Source organism: Scardinius erythrophthalmus (genome assembly GCF_964197995.2).
Source record: "Scardinius erythrophthalmus genome assembly, chromosome: 2".
Classification (NCBI taxonomy): Eukaryota; Metazoa; Chordata; class Actinopteri; order Cypriniformes; family Leuciscidae; genus Scardinius; species Scardinius erythrophthalmus.
The window spans coordinates 16438367-16452861 of record NC_138222.1 but is presented as its reverse complement, the minus strand read 5'-3'; positions in this window follow the sequence as shown (position 1 = coordinate 16452861).

Sequence of the window (14495 nt, the reverse complement as noted above, 5' to 3'; positions counted from 1 at the left end):
TGAATGATATAAACCATCTCCCATTTCTCTGTGACATTCAGAATGGCAGATATCCCTCTTTGGATTTTGGTTGCTAAGGTACTCTGTTTGGTTGCTATAGAGTGGCTTGGCAGATGCCAATTATGAAACTGCAAAAGCTTCTTGTCACTATGAATGATATAAACCAACTCCCATGCCTCTGTGATATTCATAATGGAAGATATCCCTCTTTGGATTTTGGTTGCTAAGGTGTTCGACAATGGTTGCTAGGGAGGGGCTAAGAAGTGTTGAGGTGATTCATGATTGGCTGTTTGCTGCCACGAGTCAAATGAGACCACCCCCATGTTTCTATGACAATTCAGTCTGGAGATATCTCTTTGAACTCTTTCAATGGAAGTCTATGGAACTTGTTGCTAAGGGGCTCTAAATGGTTGCTAGGGCGTGGCTTGATAGCTTCACAATGATCCTGAGAGACTGATTGGTCGTCTGAGTAAAATGAGCTCGCCCCCTTGTCTCTATGACACTGTGATCAGGAGCTATGTTCAATACAAAATCCCTATGCAATTTACCATAGTAGGAAAAGCATGTGAGTTTCACAGGATGTTCCTTCCCCATAGTAAGTCAATGGGGCAACTTTGGGCAGCTTCTGCCCCCCAGGGCTACAACTTTTACCCCATTGTGAGGTATGTTCTTACAGAGCCTGTCAGCCTCTTCAAATGTGGCAAATCACAAGTTTATGTGAAATCCTCGCTCTGAGCTAGGAGTCGTCAAAGTTTGTCGCAATGTTAAGTCTATGGGACTTTTTTGGCCGCTTTTTCGCCCCTGGGGCAAACATCGCACCCCCGATCGCTTATAAAAGTCATAGCACACCTCTCCTCAATGAGCCGGTCGATTTGACACCTCACTCAGGGGTCTGAGACAAACGGTGCGGGACGAGTTACGCGCCAAACTTTGTCCAGAATAAAAATAAGAATAATAATAAGTATGCAAGAGAACACTAATGATGCCTTGCTTTCAGCAAGCACCATTAATAATAATAATAATAAGTATGAGCAATAACAATAGTGATGCCTTGCTTTCAGCAACCACCACTAACTAGAATGTACATTTCCTGAAGAAAATGTGAAATGGTGCTTGCAGTGGCAAAACTCTCCACTCGGTTGCTAGGGTGTTGTACATGATTGCATACGAGCCAACAACCATGTCTGTACGATGTTGTGGAGCTGAAATATGGCTTCTATATGTTGCAATATGGTTGCTAGGTGGCTCTAAATGGTTGCTAGGGTGTGAATACACAGTTACCATGGTGATATTTACAGACTGTTTTACAACTGAAACTAATGAGCCAACCCCCATCTCTATACAATATTCTGATGCAGAGATGTAGGTCTTGTAAAATGGTTGCTAGGGTACTCTGTTTGGTTGCTATGGAGTTGCTTGGCAGCTGCTGCTGATGAAACTGCAAAGGCTTCTTGTCAGTATGAATGATATAAACCAACTCCCATCTCTATGCGATGTTCTGATGCAGAGATATACGTTTTGCTAAACCGTTGCTAGGGTACTCTGTTTGGTTGCTAGGGAGTAGCGTGGCAGCTGCCAATCATGAAACTCCAAAGGCTGCTTGTCAGTATGAATGATATAATCCAACTCTCATGCCTCTGCGACATACAGAATGGAAGATATCCCTCTTTGGATATTGGTTGCTAGGGTACTCTGTTTGGTTGCTAGGGAGTGGCTTGTCAGCTGCCAATCATGAAACTCCAAAGGCTGCTTGTCAGTATGAATGATATAAACCAACTCCCATGCCTCTGCGACATTCAGAATGGAAGATATGCCTCTTTGGGTTTTGGTTGCTAGGGTACTCTGTTTGGTTGCTATGGAGTTACTTGGCAGCTGCCAATGATGCAATTCCAAAGGCTTCTTGTCACTATGAATGATATAAACCAACTCCCATGCCTCTGTGACATTCAGAATGGAAGATATCCCTCTTTGGATTTTGGTTGCTAGGATACTCTGTTTGGTTGCTAGGGAGTGGCTTGGCAGCTGCCACTGATGAAACTGCAAAGGCTTCTTGTCATTATGAATTATATAAACCAACTCCCATGCCTCTGTGACATTCAGAATGGAAGATATCCCTCTTTGTATTTTGGTTGCTAGGGTACTCTGTTGGTTGCTAGGGAGTGGCTTGGCAGCTGCCAATCATGAAACTTCAAAGGCTGCTTGTCAGTATGAATGATATAAACCAAGTCCAATCTCTATACGATGTTCTGATACAGAGATATTCGTTTTGCTAAACGGTTGCTAGGGTACTCTGTTTGGTTGCTAGGGAGTGGCTTGGCAGTTGCCAATGATGCAATTCCAAAGGCTTCTTGTCACTATGAATGATATAAACCATCTCCCATTTCTCTGTGACATTCAGAATGGCAGATATCCCTCTTTGGATTTTGGTTGCTAAGGTACTCTGTTTGGTTGCTATAGAGTGGCTTGGCAGATGCCAATTATGAAACTGCAAAAGCTTCTTGTCACTATGAATGATATAAACCAACTCCCATGCCTCTGTGATATTCATAATGGAAGATATCCCTCTTTGGATTTTGGTTGCTAAGGTGTTCGACAATGGTTGCTAGGGAGGGGCTAAGAAGTGTTGAGGTGATTCATGATTGGCTGTTTGCTGCCACGAGTCAAATGAGACCACCCCCATGTTTCTATGACAATTCAGTCTGGAGATATCTCTTTGAACTCTTTCAATGGAAGTCTATGGAACTTGTTGCTAAGGGGCTCTAAATGGTTGCTAGGGCGTGGCTTGATAGCTTCACAATGATCCTGAGAGACTGATTGGTCGTCTGAGTAAAATGAGCTCGCCCCCTTGTCTCTATGACACTGTGATCAGGAGCTATGTTCAATACAAAGTCCCTATGCAATTTACCATAGTAGGAAAAGCATGTGAGTTTCACAGGATGTTCCTTCCCCATAGTAAGTCAATGGGGCAACTTTGGGCAGCTTCTGCCCCCCAGGGCTACAACTTTTACCCCATTGTGAGGTATGTTCTTACAGAGCCTGTCAGCCTCTTCAAATGTGGCAAATCACAAGTTTATGTGAAATCCTCGCTCTGAGCTAGGAGTCGTCAAAGTTTGTCGCAATGTTAAGTCTATGGGACTTTTTTGGCCGCTTTTTCGCCCCTGGGGCAAACATCGCACACCCGATCGCTTATAAAAGTCATAGCACACCTCTCCTCAATGAGCCGGTCGATTTGACACCTCACTCAGGGGTCTGAGACAAACGGTGCGGGACGAGTTACGCGCCAAACTTTGTCCAGAATAAAAATAAGAATAATAACTAGAATGTACATTTCCTGAAGAAAATGTGAAGTGGTGCTTGCAGTGGCAAAACTCGCCACTCGGTTGCTAGGGTGTTGTACATGTTTGCATTCGAGCCAACAACCATGTCTGTACGATGTTGTGGAGCTGAAATATGGCTTCTATATGTTGCAATATGGTTGCTAGGTGGCTCTAAATGGTTGCTAGGGTGTGAATACACAGTTACCATGGTGATATTTACAGGCTGTTTTACAACTGAAACTAATGAGCCAACCCCCATCTCTATACAATATTCTGATGCAGAGATGTAGGTCTTGTAAAATGGTTGCTAGGGTACTCTGTTTGGTTGCTATGGAGATGCTTGTCAGCTGCTAATGATGAAACTACAAAGGCTTCTTGTTAGCATGAATGATATAAACCAACTCCCATCTCTATACGATGTTCTGATGCAGAGATATACGTTTTGCTAAACGGTTGCTAGGGTACTCTGTTTGGTTGCTAGCGAGTGGCTTGTCAGCTGCCAATCATGAAACTCCAAAGGCTTCTTGTCACTATGAATGATATAAACCAACTCCCATGCCTCTGCGACATTCAGAATGGAAGATATGCCTCTTTGGATTTTGGTTGCTAGGGTACTCTGTTTGGTTGCTAGGGAGTGGCTTGTCAGCTGTCTATGATGAAATTCCAAAGGCTTCTTGTCATTATGAATTATATAATCCAACTCCCATGCCTCTGTGACATTCAGAATGTAAGATATGCCTCTTTGGATTTTGGTTGCTAGGGTACTGTTTTTGGTTGCTATGGAGTTACTTGGCACCTGCCAATGATGCAATTCCAAAGGCTTCTTGTCACTATGAATGATATAAACCAACTCCCATGCCTCTGTGACATTCAGAATGGAAGATATCCCTCTTTGGATTGTTGTTGCTAAGGTGCTCGACAATGGTTGCTAGGGAGGGGCTAGGAAGTGTTGAGGTGATTTATGATTGGCCGTTTGCTGCCCTGAGTCAAACTTGTGTTAACCCCATCTCTTTATGATGTTCTGATGCAGAGATATAGGTCTTGCGAAATGGTTGCTAGGGTACTCTGTTTGGTTGCTAGGGAGTGGCTTGGCAGCTGCCAATCATGAAACTCCAAAGGCTGCTTGTCAGTATGTATGATATAAACCAACTCCCATGCCTCTGTGACATTCAGAATAGAAGATATCCCTCTTTGGATTGTTGTTGCTAAGGTGCTCGACAATGGTTGCTAGGGAGGGGCTAGGAAGTGTTGAGGTGATTTATGATTGGCCGTTTGCTGCCCTGAGTCAAACTTGTGTTAACCCCATCTCTTTATGATGTTCTGATGCAGAGATATAGGTCTTGCAAAATGGTTGCTAGGGTACTCTGTTTGGTTGCTAGGGAGTGGCTTGGCAGCTGCCAATCATGAAACTCCAAAGGCTGCTTGTCAGTATGAATGATATAAACCAACTCCCATGCCTCTGTGACATTCAGAATGGAAGATATTCCTCTTTGGATTTTGGTTGCTAAGGTGCTCGACAATGGTTGCTAGGGAGTGGCTTGGCAGCTGCCAATGATGAATTCCAAAGGCTTCTTGTCAGTATGAATGATATAATCCAACTTCCATGTCTCTGTGACATTCAGAATGGAAGATATACTTCTTTGGATTTTGGTTGCTAGGGTACTCTATTTGGTTGCTAGGGAGTGGCTTGGCAGCTGCCAATCATGAAACTCCAAAGGCTGCTTGTCAGTGTGAATGATATAAACCAACTCCCATGTCTCTGTGACATTCAGAATATAAGATATCCCTCTAGGATTTTAGTTGCTAAGGTGCTCGACAATGGTTGCTAGGGAGGGGCTAGGAAGTGTTGAGGTGATTCATGATTGGCCATTTGATGCCCTGAGTGAAACGAGACCACCTTCGTGTTTTTATATGATCTACCAGAGCGTTTCTAGACGTTTCTAGGGTGTTCAGTATGGTTGCTAAGGTATTTTTTTTAGTTGCTATGGTGTTACTAGGTGGTTGGTAGTTGTCAAAGATGGTTACTATGGAGTTTTTATAGAGTTATTAAAATCTTTAATAACGAGTGCCTTCAGTACGGCACGAGGCCTGAGGCCTCGTGCCTATGGCTGAATAGGCACAAGCATGGAGCGATATCGCAAGGCCACGAGTGTAATATTGCTTTAAAAAATACAAAAATATGTAAAAAAAATTTTTTTTTGGTTTAGGGTGGTTGCTAGGGAGCTCTTAGAGGTTGCTAGGGTGCTTTAACTGGTTGCTAGGGTGTGGCTATGAAGATTTTAGGCCATTACTTATTGGCTGCTTGATAATATAAATCCTCTGAGGGAGAGAGAGAGGGAGAGACGCAGGGCTGTCAGGCCCTTTGGAGTCTGTGTGTGTGAAAACGGCAGTTGGGATTCAAATGTTTTTAGAACTCCCCATGTTAAGTCAATGGGACTTTTTTGGCTGCTTTTTCGTCCGCTGTGCGAACATCGTACACCCGATCGCTTAGAAAAGTCATAGCACACCTCTCCTCAATGAGCCGGTCGATTTGACACCTCACTCAGGGGTCTGTGACAAACGGTGCGGGGCGCATTACGCGCCAAACTTTTGTGTGGAAGAATAATAATAAAAAGAACTAGAATGTACATTTCCTGAAGAAAATGTGAAATGGTGCTTGCAGTGGCAAAACTCTCCACTCGGTTGCTAGGGTGTTGTACATGATTGCATACGAGCCAACAACCATGTCTGTACGATGTTGGGGAGCTGAAATATAGGTTCTATATGTTGCAATATGGTTTATATGTGGCTCTAAACGGTTGCTAGGGTGTTCTGGGTGGTTGCTATGGTGTTGCTAGGCGGTTGCTAGGGTAATCTGGGTGGTTGCTAGGGTGTTCTGGGAGGTTGCTAGGGCGTTGCTAGGCGGTTGCTATGGTGTTGCTAGGTGGTTGCTAGGGTATTCTGGGTGGTTGCTAGGGCGTTGCTAGGGTATTCTGGGTGGTTGCTATGGTGTTGCTAGGCGGTTGCTAGGGTATTCTGGGTGGTTGCTAGGGCGTTGCTAGGCAGTTGCTAGGGTATTCTGGGTGGTTGCTAGGGCGTTGCTAGGGTGTTCTGGGAGGTTGCTAGGGCATTGCTAGGCGGTTGCTAGGGTGTTCTGGGTGGTTGCTAGGGCGTTGCTAGGCAGTTGCTAGGGTATTCTGGGTGGTTGCTATGGTGTTGCTAGGCGGTTGCTAGGATATTCTGAGTGGTTGCTAGGCGGTTGCTAGGCGGTTGCTATGGTATTCTGGGTGGTTGCTAGGGCATTCTGGGGGGTTGCTAGGCGGTTGCTAGGGTATTCTTGGTGGTTGCTAGGGCGTTGTTAGGCAGTTGCTAGGGTATTCTGGGTGGTTGCTATGGCGTTGCTAGGCAGTTGCTAGGGTGTTCTGAGTGGTTGCTATGGTGTTGCTAGGGTATTCTGGGTGGTTGCTAGGGCGTTGTTAGGGTATTCTTGGTGGTTGCTAGGGTGTTCTGGGTGGTTGCTATGGTGTTGCTAGGCAGTTGCTATGGTATTTTGGGTGGATGCTAGGGCGTTGCTAGGCAGTTGCTAGGGTGTTCTGGGTGGTTGCTAGGCAGTTGCTAGGTGTTCTGGGGGCTTGCTAGACAGTTGCTAGGGTGTTCTGGGTGGTTGCTAGGGCGTTGCTTGGCGGTTGCTAGGGTGTTCTGGGTGGTTGCTAGGCAGTTGCTAGGGTATTCTTGGTGGTTGCTATGGTGTTGCTAGGCGGTTGCTAGGGTATTCTGGGTGGTTGCTAGGCGGTTGCTAGGGTATTCTTGGTGGTTGCTAGGGCGTTGCTAGGTGGTTGCTAGGCTGTTCTGGGTGGTTGCTATGGTGTTGCTAGGCAGTTGCTAGGGTATTCTTGGTGGTTGCTATGGTGTTACTAGGCGGTTGCTAGGGTATTCTGGGTGGTTGCTAGGCGGTTGCTAGGGTATTCTGGGTGGTTGCTAGGGCGTTGCTAGGTGTTTGCTAGGCTGTTCTGGGTGGTTGCTATGGTGTTGCTAGGTGGTTGCTAGGGTGTTCTGGGTGGTTGCTATGGTGTTGCTAGGCGGTTGCTAGGGTATTCTGGGTGGTTGCTAGGCAGTTGCTAGGGTATTCTGGGTGGTTGCTATGGTGTTGCTAGGCGGTTGCTAGGGTATTCTGGGTGGTTGCTAGGGCGTTGCTAGGCAGTTGCAATGGTATTTTGGGTGGATGCTAGGGCGTTGCTAGGCAGTTGCTAGGGTGTTCTGGGTGGTTGCTATGTGTTCTGGGTGGTTGCTAGGCAGTTGCTAGGTGTTCTAGGTGGTTGCTAGGCAGTTGCTAGGGTGTTCTGGGTGCTTGCTAGAGTTTTTTGTAGTTACTAGAGCATTTCTAGACGTTGCTAGGGTGTTCAGGGTGGTTGCTAAGGTGTTATTGTTAGTTGCTATGGTGTTACTAGGTGGTTGGTAGTTGTCAAATATGGTTACTATGGAGTTTTTATAGAGTTCTTAAAATCTTTAATAACGAGTGCCTTCAGTACGGCACGAGGCCTGCGGCCTCGTGCCTATGGCCGAATAGGCACAAGCATGGAGCGATATCGCAAGGCCACGAGAGTAAAATTGCTTTAAAAAATAAAAAAAATGTAAAAAAATTTTTTTTTTTGGTTTAGGGTGGTTGCTAGGGAGCTCTTAGTGGTTGCTAGGGTGCTGAAACTGGTTGCTAGGGTGTGGCTATGAAGATTTTAGGCCATTACTTATTGGCTGCTTGATAATATAAATCCTCTGAGGGAGAGAGAGAGGGAGAGATGCAGGGGTGTCAGGCCCTTTGGAGTGGTGTGTGTGTGAAAACGTCGGTTGGGATTCAAATATTTTTAGAACTCCCCATGTAAAGTCAATGGGACTTTTTTGGCCGCTTTTTCGTCCGCTGTGCGAACATCGTACACCCGATCGCTTAGAAAAGTCATAGCACACCTCTCCTCAATGAGCCGGTCGATTTGACACCTCACTCAGGGGTCTGAGACAAACGGTGCGGGGCGAGTTTCACGCCAAACTTTTGTGTGGAAGAATAATAATAATAACTAGAATGTACATTTCCTGAAGAAAATGTGAAGTGGTGCTTGCAGTGGCAAAACTCTCCACTCGGTTGCTAGAGTGTGGTACATGATTGCATACAAGCCAACAAACATGTCTGTACGATGTTCTGGTGCTGAGATATGGCTTATTCATGTTGTTCAGGTGGTTGCTAGGGTGTTGCTAGGGTGTTCTGTGTGGTTGCTAGGACTCTGCTAGAGTGTTCTGGGTGGTTGCTATGGTGTTGCTAGGCGGTTGCTATGGTATTCTGGGTGTTGCTAGGGCATTGCTAGACGGTTGCTAGGGTATTCTGAGTGGTTGCTATGGTGTTGTTAGGCGGTTGCTAGGGTGTTCTGGGTGGTTGCTAGGCAGTTGCTAGGGTATTCTGGGTGGTTGCTATGGTGTTGCTAGGTGGTTGCTAGTGTATTCTGGGCGGTTGCTAGGGCGTTGCTAGGCGGTTGCTAGGGTATTCTGAGTGGTTGCTATGGTGTTGCTAGGCGGTTGCTAGGGTATTCTGGGTGGTTGATATGGTGTTGCTAGGTGGTTGCTATGGTGTTGCTAGGCGGTTGCTAGGGTATTCTGGGTGGTTGCTAGGCGGTTGCTAGGGTATTCTTGGTGGTTGCTAGGGCGTTGCTAGGGTATTCTGAGTGGTTGCTATGGTGTTGCTAGGCAGTTGCTATGGTATTTTGGGTGGATGCTAGGGCATTGCTAGGCAGTTGCTAGGTTGTTCTGGGTGGTTGCTAGGCAGTTGCTAGGAGTTCTGGGGGGTTGCTAGACAGTTGCTAGGGTGTTCTGGGTGGTTGCTACGGTATTTTGGTGGTTACTAGAGCGTTTCTAGACATTGCTAGGGTGTTCAGGATGGTTGCTAAGGTATTATTTTTGTTGCTATAGTGTTACTAGGTGGTTGGTAGTTGTCAAAGATGGTTACTATGGAGTTTTTATAGAGTTATTAAAACCTTTAATAACGAGTGCCTTCAGTACGGCACTCGGCCTGCGGCCTCGTGCCTATGGCCGAATAGGCACAAGCATGGAGCAATATCGCAAGGCCACGAGTGTAATATTGCGTTAAAAAATACAAAAAAATTTAAAAAAAAAATTTTTTTGGTTTAGGGTGGTTGCTAGGGAGCTCTTAGTGGTTGCTAGGGTGCTGAAACTGGTTGCTAGGGTGTGGCTATGAAGATTTTAGGCCATTACTTATTGGTTGCTTGATAATATAAATCCTCTGAGGGAGAGAGAGAGGGAGAGACGCAGGGGTGTCAGGCCCTTTGGAGTCTGTGTGTGTGAAAACGTCGGTTTGGATTTGAATTTTTTGGAATGCCCAATGTTAAGTCAATGGGACTTTTTTGGCCGCTTTTTCGTCCGCTGTGCGAACATCGTACACCCGATCGCTTAGAAAAGATATAGCACACCTCTCCTAAATGAGCCGGTCGATTTGACACCTCATTCAGGGGTCTGAGACAAACGGTGTGGGGCGAGTTACGCGCCAAACTTTTGTCCAGAATAAGTATGAGCAATAACAATAGTGATGCTTTCAAAAAAGCACCACTAACTAGAATGTACATTTCCTGAAGAAAATGTGAAGTGGTGCTTGCAGTGGCAAAATTCGCCACTGGGCAGATGCTAACACAATTGACATGTTGTGATACCATGATATACCACATTTTAGCATTATTTACCACGATTTACCATGTTTCTAAGATGATTTATTACGATTTAACACATTCCAGCATGATTTACTATGATTAACATGTTGTTAGAATGATGCTAGCAGGATTAGCATGTTGTTAGCATGATTAGCATGTTGGTTGGATGATGCTAGCATGATTAGCATGTTGCTACCATGCTTTTAACAAGATGCTAGCATGATTAGCATGTTGCTAGCATGTTTTTAGCTAGATGCTAACATGATTAACATGTTGCTAGCATGATTAGCATGTTGCTAGCATGATGCTAGCTTGGTTAGCATGATGCTAGCATTATGCTAGCTTGATTAGCATGTTGTTAGCATGATGCTAGCTTTATTAGCATGTTGGTAGCCTAATGCTAGCATGATTAGCATGTTTTGCTAGCATGATGCTAGCTTGATTCACATTATGCTAGCTTGATTAGCATGTTACTAGCATAATGCTAGCATTATTAGCATGTTGTTAGCATGATGCTAGCTTTATTAGCATGTTGGTAGCATAATGCTAGCATGATTAGCATGTTGCTAGCATGATGCTAGCTTGATTAGCATGTTGCTAGCATGATGCTAGCTTGATTAGCATGTTGCCATTATGTTTTTAGCAAGATGCTGTTGCCAGGTGGTTGCTAGGGTGTTCTGGGTGGTTGCTATGGTGTTGCTAGGCAGTTGCTAAGGTGTTCTGGGTGGTTGCTAGGCAGTTGCTAGGGTATTCTTGGTGGTTGCTAGGCAGTTGCTAGGGTATTCTTGGTGGTTGCTAGGGCGTTGCTAGGTGGTTGCTAGGGTGTTCTGGGTGGTTGCTATGGTGTTGCTAGGCAGTTGCTATGGTATTCTGGGTGGATACTAGGGCATTGCTAGGCAGTTGCTAGGGTGTTCTGGGTGGTTGCTAGGTGTTCTGGGTGGTTGCTAGGCAGTTGCTAGGTGTTCTAGGTGGTTGCTAGGCAGTTGCTAGGGTGTTCTGGGTGCTTGCTAGAGTTTTTTGTGGTTACTAGAGCATTTCTAGACGTTGCTAGGGTGTTCAGGGTGGTTGCTAAGGTGTTTTTGTTAGTTGCTATGGTGTTACTAGGTGGTTGGTAGTTGTCAAATATGGTTACTATGGAGTTTTTATAGAGTTATTAAAATCTTTAATAATGAGTGCCTTCAGTACGCAGGCCTCGTGCCTATGGTCGAATAGGCACAAGCATGGAGCGATATCGCAAGGCCACGAGAGTAAAATTGCTTTAAAAAATATAAAAAAAATAAAAAAATGTTTTTTTTTGGTTTAGGGTGGTTGCTAGGGAGCTCTTAGTGGTTGCTAGGGTGCTGAAACTGGTTGCTAGGGTGTGGCTATGAAGATTTTAGGCCATAACTTATTGGCTGCTTGATAATATAAATCCTCTGAGGGAGAGAGAGAGGGAGAGACGCAGGGCTGTCAGGCCCTTTGGAGTGGTGTGTGTGTGAAAACGTCGGTTGGGATTCAAATATTTTTAGAATGCCCAATGTAAAGTCAATGGGGACTTTTTTGGCCGCTTTTTCGTCCGCTGTGCGAACATCGTACACCCGATCGCTTAGAAAAGTCATAGCACACCTCTCCTCAATAAGCCGGTTGATTTGACACTTCACTCAGGGGTCTGTGACAAACGGTGCGGGGCGAGTTTCGCGCCAAACTTTGTCCAGAATAATAATAATAAGAATAATAAGTATGAGCAATAACAATAGTGATGCTTTTAAAAAAGCACCACTAAAAATAATAAGTATGCAAGAGAACACTAATGATGCCTTGCTTTCAGCAAGCACCATTAATAATAAGTATGAGCAATAACAATAGTGATGCTTTCAAAAAAGCACCACTAATAATAAGTATGAGCAATAACAATAGTGATGCTTTTAAAAAAGCACCACTAATAATAAGTATGAGCAATAACAATAGTGATGCTTTTAAAAAAGCACCACTAATAATAAGTATGAGCAATAACAATAGTGATGCCTTGCTTTCAGCAAGCACCACTAATAATAAGTATGAGCAATAACAATAGTGATGCTTTTAAAAAAGCACCACTAATAAGTATGCAAGAGAACACTAATGATGCCTTGCTTTCAGCAAGCACCATTAATAAGTATGAGCAATAACAATAGTGATGCCTTGCTTTCAGCAAGCACCACTAATAAGTATGCAAGAGAACACTAATGATGCCTTGCTTTCAGCAAGCACCATTAATAATAAGAAGAATAATAAGTATGCAAGAGAACACTAATGATGCCTTGCTTTCAGCAAGCACCATTAATACGTTTAAATAGGATTTCAGTAAGTTGGCTCTCTCAAGCCAACTTAATTATACAACCAGTTAAATGAATGCAATTGAAAATATGAATTCAAATAAATTTTTATTCTTTATTTTCACCAAAGCATATACTGTACACAAGTATCAGAGTGAAGGTCTTGGATGCAATTATGTTGTGACCGGAAAGACCAGAATCCACAAAACATTAACTGCATAATATACATGTAATGCACAGTATTCTCATGATATACATTGCTATACAAAATGCACAATTACAAATACAGAATACATATTTAAAATTCATATAAATTTTAAATGTTGCAATGATTCTGAGCAGTTCCTGTTGCAGTACAAGTAACAAAGCACTGCAGTGACTGGATACAAGCAGTACAAGGATAGTCCACCCAAAAACATGAGAATTCTCTCATCATTTACTCACCTTCATGCCATCCCAGATGTACATGACTTTCTTCTTCACATAAACATAGATAAAGATATTTAAGGAAATAATCCATCTCTGTGAGTCCATAATACAAGTGTATTGTAACCCATGTACGTAAGACAGTTGATTTTTAATGGTTAAAACAGTCATATTATTAGTATTTTTCTTATCTAGCCTATTGTTTGACTTCAGAAGGCATTGATTCATCCACTGAGGTCGCATGGATTACCGTCACGCTCACTGTGTGCGGTTTTTAAAGCGTCTTTAGGACTCGCAGAGATGGATTACTTTCCTTACAATCTTAATTCGTGTTTATCTGTAGAAAGAAAAGTAAAATGCATCTGGGACAGCATGAGGGTGAGTAAAATAAGTGAGAATTTTATTTTTGGGTGAACTATGCCCTTAACATTCATATTCTGTTGGTATGCTAATCCAAGATCAGCATAGATTAATAAGAATAAAGTGCAACCTCTAGTGTACTTGTGAACTGTGTTTGTTTTAATCTAGAGGAAATTAAAATATTTGCTAGTTTATATTAAATAAAATAAATCAGGTGTCTGAAGATCAAGATCCCAGTCATTCAAAGGTGATGTGTCTGAACAAAGTAAGATTATTGTCTGACAGGGACAGTGGATCTCTGGTACTATCACTCCATCAGCATCACTCTGTGTCAGCATCAGAATTTTGTTTATGGAAAAGTTGCTCCACTTCCTGGAAAATGAGAGAGGAAATGTATTATAATCTAACAATAAAAAATGCTTTGAACTCCCACATACAGTAACAAGTTGCAGACTTAAAATATTTATTATATATATTAGGCTTGGCGCGATAGTCGGTGTTACCGGTGTTACACGGTGTTCAGTCGCAACACCGGTTTCATCACTTGTCAGAAAATACTAGTTGCAACATGCAACATTTAACATTTCATTCATTCTTATATATCCAATATAATTTTATTTACTATTCCCATCTTTTTTTCCACAATACATTTACAATGTGTTTACCAAATTGAGGAGTGAAGCAGGGCGTCGTCGTAGATCAACCAAACGCAGGTAGTTTGTGAGGCGGCTCTGACGTTCATGTGCAAATGTGTGTAACGAAAGCTAGCGCTATTTATTTTCTGAGTTAAAATATTTAAAGTTTATAGTGTAACTATTGTTTAACGTATTTTATACTTAATCTTATACTTATGTATAATACTTAAAAATACCCCGATGAAAATGAACCATGCTTTTACTATAGTAAAAGTGTAGTAACCATGTTTCTTTGGTTGGACTGATAAAGTTAACATAATGTACAGCCACAGTATTACTACAAATAAGTCAGACAGAAACATCAAAAGAAATACATAAAAAAAGACACTTGCATGACACTGTACTAGAGCCTTTTTATTTATTGTTTTGTAGCCTGCAATGAGGTGCTCGGTATCTTCATCGGACCCTACAAGATAAACACGGTACTTTTTTGGCACAACATAAACCCATTAATATTACGAGACAATAAAATATAACTTTAATTAGGGTTAAACATTTGAATTCTTACACTTAAAAACTGAGGGCGCATCTCCGTTGCTGCATCCGACTGCCAGGTTTACATCACCACCATCACCGCAAAGCTCCTCCCTCCCGCACGCAATGGGTTGTGGGCAATATTAGCCGTTAGAGTGTGCATTGATCTGCACTTCGAATTCTAACCGGAAATAGTAGACCCAGTGGCGGATTTAGCTAATCGGGGGCCCAAGGCGAAGGTAGGTAGGC